At 46.3% G+C, this 24,095-nt stretch overlaps 1 long non-coding RNA gene across 1 annotated transcript in view; it reads right to left on the bottom strand.

Moving 5' to 3' along the window:
• Positions 1 to 129: 129 nt before the first annotated feature.
• Positions 130 to 24,095, bottom strand: part of LOC128349265 (uncharacterized) — a 34,042-nt gene continuing 10,076 nt past the window's right edge. The window contains exons 2-3 of the long non-coding RNA XR_008318679.1: positions 13,052 to 13,189; positions 130 to 336 (exon numbers count right to left, since the gene is read on the bottom strand). This is a non-coding gene — a long non-coding RNA (uncharacterized LOC128349265). The remainder of the gene's footprint in view (positions 337 to 13,051; positions 13,190 to 24,095) is intronic.

Consider the following 24,095-nt stretch of genomic DNA (forward strand, 5'->3'; position numbering starts at 1 on the left):
AAACAGGTTCAAACACTGGCCAGTTCGAACATTTGATGGTGGGGTGTGTGTTGGACTTTAAGGGAGGGGGAGGGTGCACTTACCCCTCCTCCTGCTTTCTTCCCGCTGGCACTCAGTTTCTGTAAAATTCTTTGGGGTGGCAGTGTACCTCCCTGCCACCCCTTCTCCTCTTCAGTCAAAAGTGGCTGGAAGTAGCTGGTGCATGAGCACACATACATGAGCCCATCTGACATGTAAGAGCACATGCACAACATGTGCATGCACGCATGCTAGGTACTTCTGGCCACTTCCAGCCAATCCACACAAATTAGAAGCTACAAATAGACAGAGTCATAGCTGTAGAAGGAAGCACATGATTTGCATTAAGTGGTGCAGCAAGGAAATGCTTGACTAACAAGCAGAAAGTTGCCAGTTTGAATCCCCGCTGGTTCTATATCGGGCAGCAGCGATATAGGAAGATGCTGAAAGGCATCATCTCATACTGCATAGGAGGAGGCAATGGTAAACCCCTCCTGTATTCTATCAAAAGAAAACCACAGGGCTCTGTGGGCGCCAGGAGTTGAAATTGACTTGATGGCACACTTCACCTTTAATATATGCTTGTAGGTCTTCAAGGGCAGAATTGGAGAATCCCCTGAGCCATTTTTGGAAGGGTGGTATATAAACCAAATAAATAAATAAATAAAAATTTCAAACAACATCATAACCCCCCCCAAAAAAAAAAACCCAACCAACCAACCAACCAACCAACCAAAGAAACAAAAACAACCCCAAAACCAAGTTACCAAATGGAATTCATATCATGTCAAAGGCAATGGCAACTTTCCTGGTGGTTTCTCCTTGTGGTATTTTGCTCACATTTCTGGGGTGGGTGGGATATTGAGTTCTGGCTACAGGACACAAGATCTCAGGAAAAGGGAGGTGAAAAATATTTAACCAGGAGGGGCAGAGGAAAATATTTAACCAGGAGGCTTGTTATATAAATGGAGGATTTTACCTCTTTATATCATGTTTAATCAAGTGCTGAATGTGCTTTGAAAATTGAATGATCAGTGCAGTGAGTCTGTAGAAGTAGTTTCCAGTGAAAAAGGAAGATACACTTTCATTTAAAAAAACCAAACAAACAGTTGTTATGACAGATGTTTTTTGATTAACAATCCCCTTCAGAAAGAGAGATATAAAATTAGGCCTGTGTGTTGGAGTGTCCGATTCTGGCAAATGTGTACCATGGAGGTGCGTACTTTTGGTGTGGCTAGCTCTGCTGCAGTATCTGCCATTTCTGGTGCTGGGGGACAGCTTTTCTATAGAACTGGAGCCTGCAGGAAGGTATGCTGGGATGTCTTGGAACTTTAGAATGAAAGTTCTGAGATGTCCTGGGGCATGCCTTTCTGGCGTCCCTGCAGGACAGATCTCACGGTGTACCTTCCTGGCATCTTGGTAGACTCCAGTTCCATATAAAAGCCCCTGGTGCCAGAAATAGCAGGTACTGCTCAGAGGTGGTTAGACTGGGTGCACAGGTGGTACACATTTGTCACAATTGGAATACGGTATACATTTGCATATGGCAGAAGAACACATGTTAATGCAAAATATACCTGGTATCTCCAGTTAGGGATAGGAATAGACCCCCCTTTTTTGAAAGAGAAAGGGATGTGCAAACCAGTTTGAATTCAAATGAGTTCGAATTTGAACCAGTTTGGTTTGACGGTTCGAATTTGAACCAAACCAGGCATTGGGTTCGACCTGCTGGTTCGAATTTGAACCAAATTGAGCCTGGTTTGATTTGAACCAGCATTTAACATGCTGATTCCAACTGGTTTGTGCCTCCAAAACTGGGTTGGGTGGTAGGCACCCATGGGTGCCAACTACCACCCAAACCCCAAAGCAATCGGGCAGTCCTATGATTTTTAATGAATTTTTGAATTTTTTATTATTGCCCATTATTCCCTATGTGGAATACCTGGGGGCAAAAAGCTGGGGTGGGTGGTAGGCAGCTAGGGGTGCCTACCACCCACCAAAACCCCAAGGCAACCAGACACTTCTCTGATTGTTGGTGAATTTTTGAAGTATTTTTCAATTTCCCATCCTCTCTAATAAAACGCTTGGCGTCCGTCCGTGGACGGACACCAAGCGTGTGTCCGTGCCTCCCTGGACTGTTCTGAGAATGCGCGGAGCACATGCTCAGAACAGTCCGAGGAAGACACGACCGCCAACACCTGGCGGCCATGATGAGCCGCGGCGACAAGGCCATGATGAGCCGCGGTGACAAGGCAGAGGCCCCAGGCAGTGGAGGGCCCGGCCGCGGCGGTGGGTGGCGGGCCCGCTGAGGCAGTGGTGGCGGTGGGTGGCCGGCCCGGCCGGAGACGCGGGCCGCGATGGGTGGCGGGAGGGGGAATGGCGGCGGGGTCCAGACCAGCCCAGGGAGACGGAGGCCGGGCCCGGGGGCGAGCGGAGGCTGCTGCCGCCGCCGTTGCCACCGAAGTCGCTCCCTCCCTCCCAACTTTTGTAACCACCTTACCCCGACCCGTGACAGTGGAGGAAAGACAGACCTCAACTGAAGAGGGAGAGAGGAGCTCACAAGCAGTGCTCCTCCCTCTGCAAAGGCTCTGCCCGAACTGGCGCTTTAGGCGGAAAGGACGCAAGAGGCGTCCTTTCCGCCCCAAGCGCCAGTTCGGGAAGAGGCTTTGCAGAGGGAGGAGCACTGCTTGCGAGCTCCTCTCTCCCTCTTCAGTTGAGGTCTGTCTTTCCTCCACTGTCACGGGCCGGGGTAAGGTGGTTACGAAAGTTGGGAGGGAGGGAGGGAGGGAGGGAGGGTGCGACTTCGGCGGCAACAGTATTTAAAAAAAAAAAACAATAAAGGAGAGAGGAAAAGGCTAGGGCCCGTTATTATAACGGTCTTCAAAATACTAGTAGGGAATAATGGGGATTTGAGGCAGCCCCAAACCCTCTTTGGAGGGTGACAGGGTACCCCACAATGGGTATGGGGACACAGCAGGGCTGGCCTCAACTAACCCCAGGCACCCCCAAGTTGATAGGAATTATTATTTATATATGAATTTTTAAATAATTAATTTTTGGTCCCGTAGACATGCATTGGCTCCATAGGGAATAACAGAGTGCCTTTTCACCTACTGACCTTAATTGCTTATAGCTCTGAACTCTGAGTTTGGGTCACCACAATTAAGCTATTAAGGTGAAAGAGAACACAGTATTTTTTTCTGAATAGAAAGGCTCAGGCAATGGCTCAGGCAATGGTTTCCTATGAGCCAAAATGAGCCAAAAATTGATTCTTTAAAAATTCCTCATTAATCAACAATAAATCCTATCAACTTGGAGGTGCCTTGGGGGGTGGTGAAGGCCAGCCCTGATGTGCCCACAGATCCACTTTGGGGTGCTCTGGCACCCCCCAAAGGTGGGCAATGGGGCATCCTCAAATCCCCATTATTCCCTATGGGAGGAATATAAAAATTCAAAAAATCTTCAGAAAATCATTAATAATCACAGGAGTGTCCGATTGCTTTGCTGTTCACCCACTCCAGATTTTTGCCCCAAGGTACTCCATATAGGGAATAATGGGCAATAATAATTTTTTTCCAAAAATTCATTAAAAGTCATAGGAGTGTCCGATTGCTTTGGGGTTCGGGTGGTACTTGGGACCCGTGGGTGCCTAGCATCCAACCCAGTTTTGGAGGCTGAGACTGGTTTGTCAAATTTGAACCAAACCAAAGGGGGCTTTGAGCAAAACCAAAACTGAACCTCCCCATCCCAGTTCGAACCCGATTTGAATTCAAACTGAACCGGGCAAACCAGTTTTGTGCACATCCCTAGAAAGAGAGAGTCTACCAGTCAATGTCTACAATGCTGAACTAGCTGGAGCATGAATTTCTTCTTAGTTAACATTCCATATATTCTCTCTCTCCCCCTGCCACCCCACCCTGTCAGAAGACACCAGTTGTGAAATGACCCTCATTGGTCCATTTGGGCCAGTTCTGTCTGCATTGACTGGCAGCAGCTCCCCGGGATTTCAGACACCCCAATTTGGAGGTGCCAGGGAACCTGTGGCCTTCTGCATGAAAAGCAGTGGGAGCAGGAATGTTGACAGAACATAGCAGGCATCTACAAACTTGATAAATCATTACTTGTGTGGATTTGTATGTCCGGGATGCTGATAAGCAGTGTGGGCTGGCGTAGAAATGTCAGTTGGTTTGCTGAAACACTTTCCTCTACATGCAATTGCTACTGAGGGAATTATTCTATACAGGCCGTTTGGTCCTGATAGACTCCCTATTTCTGTTTCACTCATTTGGTATTGACCATCATTGCTTACACTCCTCATGCATTTCCCTAAGGGGGCCATCCACACCCTATCAAAGTCAGTGGCAGAAATCCCATTGATTTTAATGGATGCAAATTGTACTCCTAATTTTCTTAATTGCAAAGCCTCAAATGCACCAGCCTGATTAGAACATTCATGTGATGGACTGGGGAGGAAATGGTTCTACCCTCTGCAGAGAGATGCTCTGATCCCACGTTAGGAGAAGGCTGTTCCTCCGAGGCAGGCTGCTGCCAGCTGATAACTGGGCCAAAGTCACACACCAGACTCAACATGGCTTCGGCTAACTCTAGAACAGCCCGGTTTGAGACTTCTTGGGGGTCACAAAGCCCAAAGCATATTGGATTCACACCTAAAAATTGCCATTCAAGAGATGATATTAAAAGTCCAAATTAGCTTCTCTGTTCCTGGAAGAGATAAGGCCATAAGGTCCTGGAAACCACCTCTCAGTGAAGGACATGCCCTTATCTATTCCAAGAACAGAGGGGTTAATTTTGACTTTTAAATAGCATCTCTTGAGTGATTGTATTTTGTGGATCCGTGGGAATATATCAGTTCTTTTATTATATTTATACTAGCTGGCCCGGGTGTCGAGCATCTGCGCCTCTAGTTCTCCCCCCTCCACCCCCTCCCTCTCTGCTCTCCCCACCATTCTCAGCCCCCCTGGTCACCACCACCGCTTTCACTCCCGCTGCCGCCGTTTTCTTTCCCCCCACCACGCCATTTTCTCCCCCCACCATTTTCTCCCCTCCGCTGCTGCCGTTTTCTCCCCCGCCACCATTTTCTCCCACCCCACCGCCATTTTCTCCCCCCACCATCACCGCCTTCTCCCCCCCCCCCACTGCTGTTTTCTCCCCCCTGCCACGGATGCCATTTTCTTTCTCCTGGCTGCTGCTTTCTTCCCCCTGCCACCTTTTTCTTTCTGCCCTCCGCCCGCATGCCTGTCTGCCGCCACTTTCCTCTGCCCCTCCCAGCAGCGAGTGATGGGTACATCGTAGAGAATTATATGTAGGCAGATTATTAATATTAGATTAAATATGTAATTACTAAAAAAAATGGTGTGTCAAGGTTTTATATTGATCCAAAATATTTTATCAATATCTTTGTGAAATTATATAAGTAGGTGTAATTGCATTTGGGATTCTTTTGAGAATTGCAGTGTTCAAACTTAGGGAGGAACAGGACCAAAGAGACTTTCAAACCAAGGCATGTTCTGAGACCCAACAGGAAGGGTGTTATATGCTTTCTGTCCTGAAAGCATCCAATGAACTGCCTGGCTGGGCGGAGTCAATCCAGGGCCTGAGAACTCCATGCTCTGACAAGGCTGCAGTAGTTCAGCAGCTTGCCACATGGGGCAGTGGCAGGCGCGTAACAATGATAGGGCAAGGGGAGACAGTTGTCTGGGGGCCCCACTGCCTGGAGGGGCACCCCAGAGGCACCTCATGTGACTCCCCATTGCCCCCTGCCCAGCCCCATAGCCTCTCAGCCACTTGCCCTCTTCGCCGTCTCTCCTGCTTGTTCTGCTGGCCCGCAATCGAAGCAGCAGGCAAGCTGCAAAGAGCTCCTTTTCTGCCGCCTCTCAGCTGATCGGCGGGTGGGCGGGGCTTCCACGGAGGTCTAGTGTAGGCCGCAGTGAAGCCTGAACTCGAGTAGGGCCCAAGCAAGCCAGGAAGGAGGAGGCAGCCAGAGTGTTCTCTGCAGCAGAAGACTCCTTGCTGCCCTGCTTAACCCAGACCAGCATTTGCCAGGTAGAGTGTGAACTCCTTTTTGTGGTTACCTTCCCCCCCCCCATATATATAGGGATCTGCTTGCCATAGGGCTTGGATATGGGATGGGGGGGGGGGGAGAGACCGAGAAGTCTCTGAATATTTATTTTGAAACAGCTTGGAAAATTTGCTGACTTAAAAAAAACTATCTAAAAAGTCCTATAAGTGGCTTGTTTCATGGCAGAAAATTGCAAAAACTTCTGGAACAGTATTTTATTAATTTTATTTATTCATTCATTCATTTATAAATGCACTTATGTTCAAGTTGTTTTGCAACCCAGAAGGTCTGAGTGAGAATTGTGAAGCATGTGTGGTGCTTTTATTTTATTTTTCTTGTGTGTGAACTGCTCCCCAATAACTTGCAGGGACTTCAGGGTAAATCTGGCCAACATGTGAATGCAGCACCTCCATTCCAGAGGAGAGGTGTCTTAAAGGGCTTTAAAAGCCTCCTGTGAAAAACCTCCTGCAATCAAACTTGACTGAATTTGTTCAGAATTCTGGGAAAACAAACATAGGCTCACCCTGCATGGTTGAAAGTCTCCTTTGCTAATCTGCAGCGAGGGGCCCATTTTAATAATTCATCTTTCTAGTGTGTTCTAGGCATTAAAAGTAAAACAAATATATAGTACTCAATGTATATCACTATATATTGTGACGTGTGTGTGTGTATTCAGTGAAATGTATTTGCAGGCAGCATACTTATTTTGGAATATCAGACTTAAATCCTTGGGGGCCTGGGGTGTGCGGAGGCCCTGGACTTTGGGTGGGGGCCCATTTTAAAATCTTGTCTCTGGGCCCACTCCAACCTTGCTACGCCCCTGGGCAGTGGTATGCAGGTTCTCAGATTTACAGCTTGAGCATAGGGTAGTTCCTGACACATCTATTCTGGAGGTGCCTACTGGCTGCTAGCAATAATGCTCTTGCATGAGTGGAAGAATGTTCTAGAAGGCCTTTGCACAGAGAAAGGAACCTCCACTTCAGAGTAGTTCACAGTGTTCTTCACTATTTTCCAAGCGAGGGCCACTTTGGCAAATAAATAAATAAATAAATAAATAAAAATCAGTGTGAGATCCATTTCCCACAATGCAATCAATGCTGTGCTTTCCCCACTGTTGGGGGAAGTAGGGATGTGCAAAAAAATTGACCAAATATATTTGAATCAATTCAACTCAAATCTGCTTGTACAAAATGGGATTTGTTGGAATCGTTTCAAATTTGCCCGAACTCCTATCAAACCCTCTCAAATTCGATTTGAATTTGCCTGAATTCAAATCGATTCGAATGAATCCCATGTGGTGCAAGTAGATTTGAGTCAAATTGATTCATATTTTATACAAATTCGAATCTATTCAATTGAATTTGTTGCACATCCCTAGGGGGAAGGGACCTTTAAGGAAAATGGATCCTTTTCGATCCCCAGCTCCATCTTGAAAGGCATGCACAGCCCGGTTCTTTCCCCACAGAGCCCAATGGGAAGAGCTGTACTTCCCATTGTTCTGTGTCCCTTCCAGGATGGTGCTAGAACCCAAGCGGGCTCTATTTCCTTTAAAGAAGCGCATTTGTCCTGCATGGAGTGCAACCGTCACATCCACACAGTACCGTGCGGGAGGGGGTGGAGGTTGCAGAGTATTTTACTCTGGCCAAAGTTTTGCACAGACCTAATAAGCAAACAATTAGCCAGGGAGCTGCACTTATGGTTGTTGGGGCCACCACTGGCTCCTGGGCCTTGCAGTGAAGAATACTGCACTAGCAGAAGCCATTTAACTTAATGTAATTTACATTTTAATTTAAGATAATTATATATTTTTACATTTATAGCCTGCTCTTTCTCCAAGGAGCCCAGGGAACATGGTTCATGATTAACCTCTTTGGTCCTAGTCTAGCATGTTGCCTTAGGTCAGGCTTGCTTAACTTGGGCCCTCCTGCTGATGTTGGCCTACAGCTCCCATCATCCCTGGCCAGAGGCGTATCTAGGGAAAATAGCGCCTAGGGCAAACACTGAAATTGTGCCCCCTGTCCAAGCATCTGACACCCATCTTTCAAATAACTTTACCATAATATCAGCTCAAAAATACAAGTCAGGCTCGTTAATCTTTTAATCTTTCAAAAACTATTTTAGCAATGGACTTAGCCAGACCAAAAAATGCTGGAAAACTACAAATTTCAGTATGCTGGGGCTCATGAAATACCCAAATACTATGTGGAGGTGTACTTGGAAAACTAAACAGAAGTGCCTGTCTAATTCTCTACTATGTATTGTAGCATCACCATTACATCAGTTTTAAAAATAAATGGAGAATTTGACTTTTCCCAGATACTCTGGAAATAATTAAAGGATATGTAGAGTAAACTGTGTCACTGCTTGGAATATATTCTAGTCTTTCAGAAAGACAGTTAAAATGAGAGAAAGAGAGCAAGAAACTCCCAGTGGGCCTTAATATTAAGGATTTCACACTGATTCAAAGACAAATTCACCATTAATAGCCATATTAGCAAGGCATCACATTTAACTCACTCATCACAAGAAGCAAAGTAAGAGCAAATGAATACAATCCTAGCTCATAAGCATCAGCTCAGTATTCACAAGCCCTGATTCTCTGTACATAGTGCCAATCTGAATATGTGTACAGTGGCTTATATTATATATAATTATTTTTTTACCTGTAGCCCCTTCGGGGGGCTTCCTAAAGGCTGGGGGGTTTGCAAAGGTTCCTCCCCCGCCCCACTGGCCTCTAGGGCCTTGCAGGGACCATTTGAGCATATGCAGTGACCATTTTTAAAAATCTTTTTTTAAAAATGGCCACTGAAAACAAAATGGCCACTGTGCATGCTCAAATGGCCTCTGCAAGGCCTGGCATGACCTAGGGCCTCACAGAGGCCATTTGAGCATGCACGGTGGCCATTTTGCTTTTGGCAGCCATTTTTTTAAAAAAAATTAATTTTACAAAATGGCGCCCCCCTTCAAGTGGTGCCCAGGGCACGTGCCCTGCCTGCCCTACCCCTAGATATGCCCCTGTCCCTGGCTATTGGCCACTGTGGCTGGGGATTATAGGAGTTGTAGTCCAAAAACAGCTGGGGGGGGCTAAGTTGAGCTCATGGAAGACGTTTATATGTCTTTTTCATGGAAGACATTTTTTCATGGAAGACGTTTTTACATCTTTTTCATGGAAGACACCTTAGGTCTTTCACAATCTTCTTCTTCAACATTGTAGAGCACCACCATGGCCAAAACGTCTTCCATGAGCAACCCTATGGATCTCTGGATGCTCCTCAATATGTTTGACTTGTGCTTTCTGTTGGAAGTGAAGGACTCTGTGCTGTCTCATGTCTCAGTGCCAGAGGGGGACAGATTAGTGAGTCAGAGGGCTAGAGGGGTCAAGACATTGGACATCCCTTCTCTACTGCTGTGACACTATCCCTTTGATATGTAGATTGCTACTCTCAGGGACTTCCTGCCTGCCTGCCTGCTTGCTCTCTTCCTTCCTTTCCCCCTTTCTTCTCCCTTGCAACACCCACGCTCCTCTCTCCCTGCACCATGTATGCAGAGATGCAGAAACCATCCCTCTAGCTAGCTAGCTAGCTAGATTAGAGATCCTGTATCTCCACTTTCCTATCTAGAATGGAGTTCACCAATAAAGACTCCTTATATTGATTTGAAACTATGAACTGGCTCCAAGTTTATTTTGCTCTCAGCATACATGCATGCCTAGGTAGACTCTGCTTGTGCCTCTGTGCACAATGCTGTAATAGAAGGGTATCTCTTACCAGAGAGAATTCCTAACACTTTCCGCCAGCACCTCTTCCTTTCCCCCCAGTGATGAAGGCAGAGCTGTGGAAAGAATTACAGATTCTTTCCCCCTCCCACCTCTTTGCTCTCTGTATTCATCTGATCCTTCACAAAGGATTGCCTGGCGGATGATTTAGAGGGTCCAGGCAGGCAGTCTGTGAGGCTCCCATTCGTCAAGATCTGCCCCATTTCGCCTGGCCTGCGCCATGATCGTCATACCCGCCTTCTGCTTGTCGACACAAAGTTTTTGACGTAACCCAGCCATTTACCCGGCACATTGTGTTAGAGGCTGTAAGGTTATCATCAACAATAATGGCAATTAAATAGCTTGCTCTGGAAGGACCTCTCTGCTACTATTGCTTCTGTTATTTCTCTTTGTTTGTATTTAGGAAGAGGGGAGGGGTGGTTTGGAAGAGACAGGAAGATAAGGCAGAACACAATGCATTAAAAATGAACAATCTGGCCATGGGAAATAGAGTGAGGAGCTTGTGGCAGGCTGGGGTTGCCCTTCCAGGGTCCTCGACAATTTAGAATCCATTTTCTCTATACTGTTGACAAAATATGCTAGGAATCTCTTAACATTGAAGGGTCATTCCACACATTACATAGGTTTGCTCTGGAGAATGCATTTAACAGGGAACTGCTTTCTGATTAGTCTAGCTTTCTGATAAGGCTGAAATATTTTCAGCAATGATCAGCACGATCTGCTTAACAAAAGAGGAGTTGATCGGCTGTAGGCATAACAATATGGCACAAACAATATGATCTGCTGCAAGTAAGCAGGAGGTTATCAGGAGTTCCCTGCCCCAAAGGGCTTACAGTCTTAAAAGAAACATAAGGGAGACCCCAGCAACAATCACTAGGAAGGACCTTATGCTGGGCTGAATAGAGACAGTTGCTGTCTCACTGCTAAATGTAAGAAAGCCACCGCTTTTAAAGGTGCCTCTTTGCCTGGTTAGCTGGCCAATAGTCGTGAATGGGCTGCTGATGGGTGTTAATAGAACTATCTCAATGTTTGAATGAGATACCCAGCAGAGCTTGGTGAAGGTGATATCCTAGCTAATGGGAGGGGGCAGAGATGTGTGTGTATGTGTGTGAAAGCGATAGCGAGAGAGTGAGCGAGTGAGCAAGAATGCATTTGCTTGTAACCGGAGGTCCCTCCACCTGTGGTTTTGCAAACTGTACATCCAAATGCAGGCAACCATGGTTCAAGCAAAAAATGGACCTGCAGTTTCCCTCCCCAAACAGAAAATTGTAGCTTGAATTTGCACTAGATTTTGTCCCTTCTACCTCCGGTTTAGCGGTGCCAGTGTTACTTCTGAACACAGGCACTGCAGTTATCCTTTTCCTCAACTGGAGTGGAGGGAGGAAGCTCTTCCCTTGCTCCAGCTGCTATTGGCTGTGCAGGTTGTCCTTCATGAAAGAAGGAAGCACACATAGCCAGCTCCCCTGCCTCTCTGAAGTCTCGCCTCTCTGCAGTCTCACTGACAATCTCCAGTATGTCCATATGCGGACAGGGGAGAGGGGCACGGAACCATGGGTCCATTGGACCCGCGGTTCCATGATATATCTGAAGGTGGCCAGAGAGAGGGAGTGAATCACATTCTGAGCAGCAAATGTGGACAGTTCAGTACTTTCTACAGAAAGTGCTGCATGCATCTCAAATACTACCCATGCTGTTGCAGAACAGGCCTGCTCCACTATGATTGTGGAGTGTGCAATCGCAGTATGCCATGCCATGTCCCTTGAGCAGCATATGAGCCAGTATTTGGAAGAGGTGCATGCAGCAGCCTCCCTAAAGTCATTCCAGTAAATGCTCCTTGGTTGGGGCAGAGCCTGCTGCTGTGATGATGTCGCCTCCTCTCATGTGTGTTCATTGTATACACTTTGAGTACCTAAAAAGGACTAGGGAGCTAGCTGAAGAATAAACACATGGACAGGAGAACATAGACAAGATGGGTGGGTATGAAGGACGGGGTCTTTTTGGTGGTGGTGCCCAGATTGTGGAATGGCCCACAAAAGAGGCACAGTTTTTATTTTATTTTATTTTATTTTATTTTATTTTATTTTATTTTATTTTATTTTATTTTATTGTTAAATTTATTAAGAAAATCTCAAGGTGGCTCACAATAAAATTTAAAAACAAGGTTATAAAAAAGACACATTAAAACATTGAGCTAAAATATATAAAAACCAATCTGATTTAAAAATAAAAAATTAAAACACACGCATAAAAACAGTACAAAATGCAAGGAGCAACAGCAGAGACAATCATATAAAAGCCTGGGTAAAAAGCCACGATTTAACATGCTTTCTCAAAGCTGTGATGGAGACTGAGGAGTGAATAACCACCAGGAGAGCATTCCAGAGTTTGGGGGCAGCAACAAAGAAGGCCATGTTCCGAGTGCACGACAACGTAGCCTCCCTCATTGTCGACACCCGGGCCAGAGCCCCCTCAGATGACCTCAGTTGGCCTCTTTGGTGCCCACCTGGAAAACAATTCTATTTCACAGGCATTTTCTAGTGCAGAAATGATAATACTATATTTTCCTCTGGTCAGGCGCATAGCTAGGTGAGTGTGGGCTCATGTTCACCCCTCTCTCTGGCAGCCCCTTGCCAGCACCTGGAAGTGCCAGTAAGACCCTCTGGCTCTCATTTCCCAGCTGATTTCATTGTCCGCTCCCTGTCGTCTTCAGTCTCTTGGCGAGAACACAGAAAATACCCGGCCAACAACAAAGCCAGCTGGGAAATGAGACTGGCTGGAGCTCGGGGGGAGGGGTAAGCCAGGCGGCTCTCAGTGGGCGGCAGCTTGGGTTCTTTGGACCCACCCACCCAATTATAGCTCCGCCCACGCCTCCTGTTTATGGATCCATATTGCGAAATATAAATCGGTTTTGCATGATGGGGCTAAAATATTTCAAGTGAGTCTTGCTTTTTAAAACAATGCCCATTGTTCTTACCACCTGTGATCTTTGTTATTTATTGTTTTGGTATTTAAAACTCCTGTGGGCTGCACTGAGTATATCTTGAGCAGCAGGGATCGAAAATGAGAGCAGTAAATAAATAAAAGAGACGCGCACGCAACTGTTCGTGCAAGAGCTTGCTTGAAGTGTGTTGTGACTTAAAGTGCGCTGGGTTGCATGCATATGTAAAATAACGTGTCACCTGGGGAACACAGGAAGGAGGCCTTGAATGCGGTCTTCGTCTGGATGTCTTTCTACCTTCTCCATTTTTTCATGAATCCTTCAGGGCTGTAAGGCATTGCTATGCCAATTATTTTTTTTCTTCTGTTCACAGGAATATCTGTGGAGGAATACATATGAAACACATTATCTCAGACACAGCTTGCAGAAATAATGATACTAAGATTCTTTCCCTCCTGTTTATGGACCTATATTGTAAAATCTAAATATATTTTGCATTAGGGGGATAAAATATTCTACATGAATTCCTCCACAGAATGCTCTTCTGTGGCAGGAAAAAAAAAGTTGGGATCAACCAATTACGTACACTTAATTATATAGTGTATTTACATGTGGAATAGAATATTCATCAGGGATTTTTTTTTTTTTTAATCAAGGGCTGAGCCAGAACTACCCACATTTCCCCTCAAACTTGTTTTATGGTGCTGAAAATAGATTCCCCTTTTCAACCATTTCCAGAACTCCATGCACAAATATTCATCTATGAATTTATATTGCCTTCACTTGGCCACAAAAATGCCTTCATTTGCCTTTTATGACACCATCATGTATCCACATTTGATTGGAGCTACAGCCATGTGATGTCAGCTTGTTCCGTTGTTATTACAAGTATGAACCTGCAACAAAATGTTGCAATATATCCCTGGTATACATCCGTTACCTGAGCCTGTGCCTAAGTATGCTGGAAATTTTAGGTACCTTTTCACCTCAGACGCAGAAGGGGTCGTGACTGTTTTGAGAGAGCATTCTTCAAGTTGAGAAATTTCCCACTCTTTTTGTTCAAGTCCCTTTCCCCCTCTCCTCAACACAGTCCCATTAGCTCTGTCCACCTACTTCTCTGTTAACTGTTTTCTGAACCCACAAACATTCCATCCCATGTAGGGCAGTTTTGTGTTATTTTGGCCCTTTTAGATTTTTTTCCTTCAGATTGTTTAAACATTGATGTATCTACAGGTCACTCCTAGTCTGTCAGTACCTCCTACTCTCTGTCCATAAGGATAATAATGTTTCCAGCTTTTCACAACTACTACTACTACTACTACTACCAACAACATCAACAGTTGAAATAATCCCTGTGCCTAATACTGGAAGCCTTGTCCTCAAACTCAGTTGTGTACTTTTCCCCTTGGTGACTGCCATAAAGCCAGATATGATTGGTTACATAGCATTGTGGCATAATCCCATTCAGCATATGATCACTGATTGGCTAGGATCATCCATGTTACTAATACAGAGAGAAGAAAGGAGTAGCCATCAAGTAAACAGCGGCACTGAACTGGATCCCAGAGAGGTGAATATTTGCACAAAGTGCTTTTGAACAATTTCTGGATGCAAAGTATGTGCTCTGTCACTGGGTTTCAGCCCCTCTGAGGTCTGGCTCATCCCCTAGGTGAACCTAGGTAGTTTCCTAGACTACCAGTTCTTTGCGGGGGGCATTTTGGCTGGGGCAGTGGTGGCAAGAGTGGGAGGGGGCGGCGAGGAAGGGGATTATACCTTTTAAAATATTTGAGGCTGCCACTGACCCCCGCACCACTGCCCGACTCAGCATGGAGTCCACACCTGCCACGCATCCTGCCACTCACCCACAGTTGACTGGTAAGTGGCAGAGACTCTGTGAGTCCCCTCCATGTGGGAGTAGACTCCACATGGAGCTTGGCAGTGGGGCGGCAGCAGCGGTCTCACATATTTTAAAAGATATAATCTCTTTCCTCACATCTCCTTGACCCCCAAGTATGGGGCTGGCTGGTGTTCCATCCCGTGTTCACTGCATGTGGTGGTAGTGGTGTTGGGTACCGAAGTCATACTTTACCTAGGGCTTCAAAATGCCTAGGGCCATTTCTGGCCCGTCTCCCTATAAGCTACAGCCCCATATCTAGATCCCCCCCGAGCCTCAAATCTGAGCAAAAGTTCTCCACTAAGAAATCAACTTTTTGGCCCTAGCATAGGTTGGAAAACAATTTGCTTTAAATATTATGGCTCAATCATTTCCCAATCCTGATCTAAAATTCTGGCAGTCATTCTGAAATCCTCCCTGCATTTGATGCATATGAATCACATTGACATTAACAAGACTGATGGATCTTTGCAGTCTTGTGGCATTTCAGTCTTTTTGCCCCAGGGCTTTTGGATTCTTGTGGTCTTTGGGGGTTTTGGCAGCAAACTGTATTTTTGAGAAGTTTCTTTTGCTTCCCAACACACTTGGTTCTCACAATGGGCAAGTAAGGGCCAAACTAGATGTTATATTAAGGGAGTGTTTGAATCCTGTGCTGGGATTTTCTTTATAAAAACCAGCTTTGGGGAGCTCTGATCTGGATTGGGATTATGGTTCAGGGAGAGGGGAGTTAACTGTTTCCCCCCCCATGCCACTTTCTAGCTGAAAATCTCTGAAGCTGCCGAAACAACCAAATGGTGACAACATGGGCCACTGTGGGAAATAGGATCCTGGACTAGATCGGCCTTGGGCCTGATCCAGCAGGACTGTTCTTGTGTTCTTATGACAGTTTGTGCAATCTTGAGACTACAACCACCATGATGCAGCACGAATGTGAGCAAAACAAACCTGCCTGAAATCATCGGAGGCTTTTAACCAAAGTGAGCAACATCCAGTACCGAAGTCACAGCCATGCAAATAGAACCAGCAAGAATTCCCATTGGCAGCTGGATTTTGCTTGGAAATGTGCAGCTTCCAATTAGGGGGTGGAAGTACAGTATGAAATTTCCCTTGTGTCTTTTTCACATGCTTGATTCAAACCACAAATGTTGGAACTGGTGCAGTTACATTTTAGTGAGAAACATGGAGCAAAAATCCTCTCTGTTGGCATGGATTCCAATATCTGGTATATGCTAATTAACACTTAAAAAGAGCACTGCAGGTAGCTGAAACAGAATAATGTGAAATATGCTGGCAAGCTCAATTGCATTGTATTGAGCTCTGCATTATATATATTTTTTCTCCTGTGCAGGACAATTACATCCAGTCCTTGCCTTGTCTTATTGCCTTGGTAATTAACACTGTAGCCCTTCAGATTTTGGCTGCATTTGTACATAAACTTGGAACCATCGGCCACTCGCTGTATTGTTTTAAATGACTTTTTTGCGGATAAAATCGCTCATATTCAGGCCAAGCTGGATTCCACAGTTACTGCAGAGTCTATTGTGGAGGTGTCCAGCAACTCCTCTTATGGGATTAGATTGGATGATTTTCAATTTGTGACTCCTGAGGAAGTGGACAAACTGCTTCAAACTGTGCGTCCTACAACCTGTTCTCTTGACCCTTGCCCAACTTGGCATATCTCATCTGATAATCATATTATTATTATTATTTATTTATTTATTTATTTATTCTCAGAAAGGGTCTGGTAAATATTATAAATGCTTCTCTGAGGGAGGGCAGGATGCCTCCTTGTCTTAAGGAGACTATTATTAGACCATTTTTGAAGAAAACTTCCCTAGATCCCTCAGAGTTAGCTAACTACAGACCTGTTTCTAATCTTCCATCACTGGGCAAGGTGGTTGAGCAGGTGGTGGCCTCTCAGCTCCAGGCAGTTTTGGATGATGCAGATTATCTAGACCCATTTCAAACTGGCTTTCGTGTGGGCTATGGGGTTGAGACTGCCTTGGTCAGCCTGATGGATGAACTCCAACTGGCTATTGATAGAGGGAGTGTGACTCTGCTGATCCTTTTGGATCTCTCTGCGGCTTTCAATACCATTGACCATGGTATCCTTCTGGACCACCTGAGGGAGGTGGGATTGGATAGCTCCTACCTCTCTGGCAGATCCCAGATGGTGTTGTTTGGAGACTGTTGTTCTGCTAAGTGAGAACTGAAGTGTGGAGTCCCACAAGGCTCCATACTGTCTCCAATGCTTTTAAACATCTACATGAAACTACTGGGAGAGATCATCAGGAGGTTTGGTGCTGAGTGTTATCAATATGCTGATGACACCCAGATCTACTTCTCCATGCCAACCTCATCAGAAAATGGCATATCTTCCCTAAATGCCTGCCTGGAGGCAGTAATGGGCTGGATGAGGGATAACAAACCGAAGTTGAATTTAAATAATTCAACAAATGCCATCGGCTCATTTGGTGGTGACCCATGACTGGGCTTTCTCTGTGGCTGCTCCAGGGCTTTGGAATATGCTCCCTACTGAAATAAGGACATCTCCTTCTCTGTTTGTTGTCAGGAAGACCCTCAAGACGCTTTTGTTTTTGCAGGCTTTTAATGAAAATTAATATTAATAATTTTAAAAATGTGTTTTAATCACTATTTTATTCTATTGTTTTTATGGTCATATATTTTAATTTGTGACTTTTTAATATTTTAAATTTTGTACACCACCTATAGATATACACATCAGGTAGTATTAAAAAAATATGATAAATAAATAAATAAATAAATAAATAAATAAATAAATAATGGCAAACTGTGCGTAGATGTCCCTGAGGTTATTTTTTCAACCGTGAATTGTATCGTAGACGTTTGTCCAACTGGGGCCCAATGACCTCTGGCTTCAGGGCAGGGGAGCCACTCCCTCTTCCTGGTCTGCCAAGGCCATATTCCAGCAAGCTCTGTAGCACTCGTGTTGCTAGAGTGTGGGCAAGGCATCAGGATGTCTGCAGGGCAACAGCCATTGGCCAAAATCTTCAAGGGGGCATGCTGAGAGCAGCCATGCCTTTAGAGAATGGACTGCCTGCCCTTGGCAGGGAAAGTGCATTTAAATCCCTTTAAAGGGCATTTAAGCCCTTCTCCTGACAGCAATTGCATCCCTGCCCTCATAAGAGCCCCACAGCAAAACAGTCCCACGTTAAGCACAATTACTGGCAATGGGGGTGGATGCAGAGGGGCACTATTTTTCTGTTATTCCAGGAGGGGATCATGAGACTTCCTAGGAGGGGATATGTAGATGAGGGAGGGGAAAGGATCATGGGGTCTGGTCCACTGTGAGAAAGGATGCTCTTGCAATGGCAGACCCAGGCAAAGCAGTGCAGGAACACCCAAGCACACTGTGGCCCCCATGTCAGCTTGCCGGCTAGAGATTAGCTCTCTAATGAGAGGGCCAGTCCACTGTGGAGGACCAGAGGCTCAGTGAGCTTTGGGCCTCCTTTGGACTGTACTCTCATGAGGTAGGCCATCCAAATCAAGGGCCCCCCACTTGTGTGGGCTCCCCCAATTGTCTCTGGTAAATTATATAACTTGTAGGAGAGGAGAGCTGGTCTGGTGGTAGCAAGCATGACTTGTCCCCTTATAGCTAAGCAGGGTCCGCCCTGGTTGCATATGAATGGGAGACTTGATGTGTGAGCACTGTAAAATATTTCCCTTAGGGGATGGAGCTGCTCTGGGAAGAGCAGAAGGTTCCAAGTTCCCTCCGTGGCTTCTCCAAGATAGGGCCGAGAGAGATTCCTGTCTGCAACCTTGGAGAAACTGCTGCCAGTCTGTGAAGACAATACTGAGCTAGATAGACCAATAGTCTGACTCAGTATATGGCAACTTCCTATGTTCCTATGTACACCGTGACCCTCTCCTCTCCATGCAACCCTTTCATACTCTCAAGGATTAATGGCCATTCCATATGTCCGGGAGGTCCCAGGTGGATAGATTAGGGAAACACCAGGAATAGGTGTTTACACTCATTCAATTTTTCTGGGTTTGGACCGGCATTGCAGAGCATGCAGATTGGCCACTGTGGAGTGAGGGGAGCCCCAATTATCAGCAACCCCAGGAAAGTAGGGTGGCCCAGGGGCGTAGCTAGGGGAGAGGGGGCCTGTGTTCATCCCTCTCTCTTGCGGCGCCCCAGAGTGAGGGAGATAATGAAGAATATAGGGAGGGTGGAGCTAGAGGGCCCTCAGGAGCTGGGGGTCCGTGTTCTTTGAATCCTTTCGCTCAATTGTAGCTACGCCCCTGGGATGGCTGTAGCAGGCAAAACCAAACATGGATATGTGCCAATGGATGACCAGACTGGCAGAGGGCTTGCTTGGACGGCTTCTTCACGGTGTTCAGCAGGAGAGAGGAAAGTGCTGCCCTGGTACCCATCCCTGCAGCTTGCTTGTGTCAAGCAACCAGGCTGGGTGGCCGCTGCCATCTGGCCCACATGGATGTCTCCATGGCCTTTCAGGCTCATGAGGGAGCATCCATCGCCATCACAGAGGAGGAATCTCGCTTGTGGCTGGAGGCAATATTGCTCCTGCGGGATGGTTCTTCTCATGAGTAACGCCAGAAACTGCATCATGACTCTCAATGATTATGACTCTCATTATAACAATTCTGTTTTGTTTTATACTATTGTTTTGATGGTTTCATGTATTTTAATTTGATTTTTTAAATATCTTAAATGTTGTACGCTGCCTAGAGATGTACATATCAGGCAGTATTTTTTTTTTTAAATGATAAATAAATAAATAAATGCCAGAGGCTACCTCCTACCCCACAACTTTATTGTACAAAAAAAAAGAGCAGAGCCATTGAAGAATTCCTGGGCGGGGAATTGTTATGATTCTTATTGCTGGACAATCAGATCCTTATGGATGGGTGCAGGTGAGTGGAAGGAACCTGCAGACTTAGTGTAATCTGCAGATATGTTGGTGTTCAAACAAATCTGAAGAATAACACCTAAGGGGGCCAACCTGTACTTTAAGTACCCCATGTAAGTCAATGGGATGAAATGTTCACAGGCTCAGAGTGCAGGTCGCAGACAAGCAGAGAGGAAGCTAATTGAACTCGGTGGTGAGGATGGGGGAAGGAGGGCTTGAACTAGAAGAGCAGGGAATTTCTCAGCTTGATGAATAGTCCCACAAGACAAAAAGAGATGGAAATTTCTCAGCTTGAAGAATAGTCCCGCAAGACAGTCACAACCCTTTCTACTTCTGGGGTTGGTGGGGTGGTGTTGCTTAACACTTTTGTTTCCTCACCAGCCATTTCCCACCTTTGTGTTTCTAAGTGGGGAGGGTGTGACACATTCAAGCTTTTGTTTGGTGTGGGAGGTCAACCTCCCCACAAAATACCATAAAAACAACAGCAGGTGAACTCTCCTGAAGTTTGGAGGGGGAAGTTGTGCATTGAATCTGTCAATCTACTGATCATTGTATGTGTGCTTGCATGTGTGTGTGTGTGTGTGCACACACACACACACACACACACACAACTAAACTAAAAACATTCAGCATCAACTATTCCATGACCCCTATACTGTGAAAATATTGTTGCAGGTCCATACTTGTCAGATTAATTTAACCTTTCTTTGCCCAGCAAACACATATTCCCCCCACTGGAGTAAATTCATATTCGTTGCATTTACAGACCTGCCCCACAGCCATGCTCATTGGATTGTACTTTAGATATTCCAGCAGGTGTCAGGATTTCCCCAGGAAGGACCAGGCTCTTGCTGTAACTGTAGTGATTCCTACAGTCTCTTGCTGGTTTGTTTTTTATAGAAATAATTCCGTGTTCCTACACTTATACTCTACTAACGCAATCAGCCATGTGTGTGATTTGCTGCTAACATGCTGTCAAGCTCAGGGCATTGGACAAGCTGCTGGAGTGTCTAGTCAGCTTGTTGCAAGAAGATGGAGAACTGAGTCTAAGGCGAGATCACAGCGTGTAAGCTACAGACGGGATGGGATGCTCGGGGTTTCTGCTGCAGGGAAGAAAAAGTGCAGAACGTGGGAGGGGATGCAGAATGCAAGAGCCTGAGTTTCTCCTACTGATGGAATGAGAGCCATGGGAAATGTAGTTACTGGGAAAGGGGAAATTTGCATAATTTATGCGGAACTTAAATTCCTTGCGTTGTTTTGCTCCCCCTGCTAACTTGGCAAAGAGGCACCTTTTAATGTGGTGATTCTCTTTATTTAGCAGGGGGAGAGTAACTGGCCCTATCCACCCCCAGAACAGTACCTCCAGTGATTGTTGCTGGTGTCTCTTATGTTTCTTTTTAGGTTGTGAGCCCTTTGGGGACAGGGAGCCATTTTGTTTATCTTATTTATTTGTTATTTCTCTGTGTGAACCGCCCTGAGCCATTTTTTGGAAGGGCGGTATAGAAATCAAACAAACAAACCAACAAACAATGTTTTACCTTTGTTTTTATCTTCTTGTAAACCGCCCAGAGTCGTAAGTTTTGGGCTGTAAAAAATTATGTAAAATAAAATAAACTTCACTTTTCTTAGCACAGAAGTTACGCAGCTTAGTGGCTGCAGGATTGCAGGGTTTTAATTTTTAGCCAAGTATACATATCCCTAGCAAAGAATAGGCGTGTGCACGAACTGTTCAACATCAAACTAATTTGCCTCAAACCAGGCTGGTTTGACGGCTTGGTCACAGACTGAACCGGGTCGGGGGCGGGCGGGGGGGGGGGGCTGTTCAGTCTGCAATCGAACCAAACCAAGCGTGATTCGGATGGACTGGTTCGATGCTGAATGGGTGGGTGAGGGGCGGTGAGAGAGGTTGTCAAAGGGTCTTCTTAGCCACATGGCACAGCTGCCGCCACTGCCACTTTCTCTCCCCCATCACCGTCCATAACCCAAACGCACGTGGTCCTGCCTCTTTTAGCAAGCTGACCACATGGTAGCAGCTCAGTTCTGGTCTCCATGGTGCCTTGTCCCCTTGTGCCGCTCTGTCCCCCCTGCATGTTCCCTGCCCCCAGCTTACCTGAGTGCTGAGGGAGGGAGAGGGATGGGCTGATGGGCACGTGTTGATGATGAGATGCTTGGGGGCTGCTCTCTCCCCATTGGTGAGTGGGGTGATGGTGGGATGCAGGGCAGCAGCATCCATATAGGCAACCTAGGTGGCCGCCTAGGGCTACAGGTTTTAAGGGGTGTCAGTGCTGCCTCACCAATGTCCCGGCGGCTAACCCCGCTGGTCCCTTTCACTGACAAGGTGGTGGCGGTGGCAGCAGAGGAGGAGCAGGCAGAGGAAACCAGGGAGCACAAGCTGAAGGCGGTTGCAGCACCTGACAGGGCCTGGTCACCTGGCAGGGCCGGGTCTATGGCAAGTGTGTGCTCCAGTGAAGGCAACAGTGGCAGCCTTGTGCTCCCGGGTGCACCAACTGTGCACTGGCCAGTTTTCTCTCCCCTCTGGGACTCAGGTGCAAATGAGCTGTACATCTGGTGAAGCCTCACACCGTCTTCACCGGTGGCGGAGGGGGAGGGATCTTGCCCCCATGAACATGCACCACTCCCAGCAACCAGGCATGTACAGGGCTCTGCACCTTTTGGCTGGGGAGCATCAAAGTCATTCTTTGTCTAGGACCCTCAGAACCCTAGGGCCTACTCTGGTGGCCATACCTTCTGGCTTCACCACTGCCAGAATCGGCATCCATTTCCTGATGACTGTTGAAAGAACTCGAGGAGATTTTAATGGCAATTAATTAATGTGAAAACTATTGGGGGTGGGGGGAATCATCCCAGAACAACTTTAAGCAGTGTTGGCAACCCAGGTTGCAAGCTGTGCATTTTGGTGGTTCAGAGAACACAACTGTCATCACAAAAGTGTGATGAAAAAAGAGGAATGAGTTGTGCTAGAGAGGCAAACACGCCCAGTATGAGCTGAAGTTCCGTCACTGGGACGCAAAGGGAAGAGAACTAACAGGAGCCTGTTATATGGGGATGACTTTATACAGCAGGGTACGACAGGCTGTAATTTGCACACAATGGCACTACATGCTGCCATCTTAATAAGCAAATTGCTCCCTTTAAAATTATCCAGTGCTGTTTCCTTTGCCTAATCATAATAGAGAAGTGTTATCTTTAGACGAGGATGTGTTCCAAAGGAGATGCGCGTGCAGGCTCGTGATGTACTAGCTTGCGTACAGTATTAAGGAGATAGCTTCCTTTCCCTCCTTCCATCACGTGCCCTAATGCTTGGATTTATTGACTGCCACATGAATCACTTCTGAGAGCACACTATTTAAAGTGTCTTCCAGAAATATAGATAACAAGAAGACCCGGGGATCACAGTCCCTCACAAAATTAAATAACTTGCAGCCCTTTGAAATCCATGGACTTGAGGACTCTGAGTTGAAAGAACTGGGCCAGTTTGGATGATGACCCTCTAACCACCTGCCAATGGATGAGGAGTAAGAGGAGTACATACATCTCCTCCCAAATCCACTCTACCTGGGCAGCAGCTCAAAGAAGTGGCAGTGGAGCAACACTGGCTGGAGCAACACCCATCTCATGCTGTTGTGCCCAGCTGTCTTGATCTCTTGCTCAGAACTATCAGAGGTCGTGACCTTTCCCCCCTGGAGCTAAGGTCTTGGAGCCATCTAAGTTCAGGCTGGGGATGATGGCAGTTGTAGTTCAACAACAGCTGAAGAGCCAAGGTTGCCTGCCCCTGGTCTAAGGGATCCCAAATCCCCGGCTCAGCTTGGATCAGGATAGGCTGTACACATGTTATGCCTATCTTCTGCCTTTGGCCAGTTTGGCCAATATATTCAAGTCAATCTGCCAAACACACAATTAGGGCATATATGAGCACATCCCAGGCCCCCTCCTAGTCAGCCTTTCCCTTTCTCTTTATTGTATGGGGGTATGTGGTTTGTTTAAATCTGTCCCACACTTGTGATCCAAGTTATCACTTTAAAGGAACATAGGAAGCTGCCATATGCCGAGTCAGACCCCCAGTCCATCTAGCTCAGTATTGTCTACACCATCGAGGCAGCGATTTCTCCAAGGTTGCAGGCAGGAGTCTCTCTCTCTCAGCCCCATCTTGAAGATGGTGCCAGGGAGGGAACTTGGAATGCTCTTCCCAGAGCAGCTCCATCCCCTGAGGGGAATATCTTACAAAGCTCACACTTCTAGTCTCCCATTCATATGCAACCAGGGCAGACCTGCTTAGCAAAGGGGACAAGTCATGCTTGCTACCACAAGACCAGCTCTTCTCCTATGTATTTAGATTGTTTGAGTGAGCAGTTTGGATGAATTCCCTGCATTAGAGGAGAGCTGGTCTTGGGGTAGTACTCATGAATTCCCCCCTTGCTCAGCAGGATGCATCTTAGCTTGCATTTAGATGGGAT

The sequence above is a fragment of the Hemicordylus capensis genome, chromosome 3 (assembly GCF_027244095.1).
Source record: "Hemicordylus capensis ecotype Gifberg chromosome 3, rHemCap1.1.pri, whole genome shotgun sequence".
Classification (NCBI taxonomy): Eukaryota; Metazoa; Chordata; class Lepidosauria; order Squamata; family Cordylidae; genus Hemicordylus; species Hemicordylus capensis.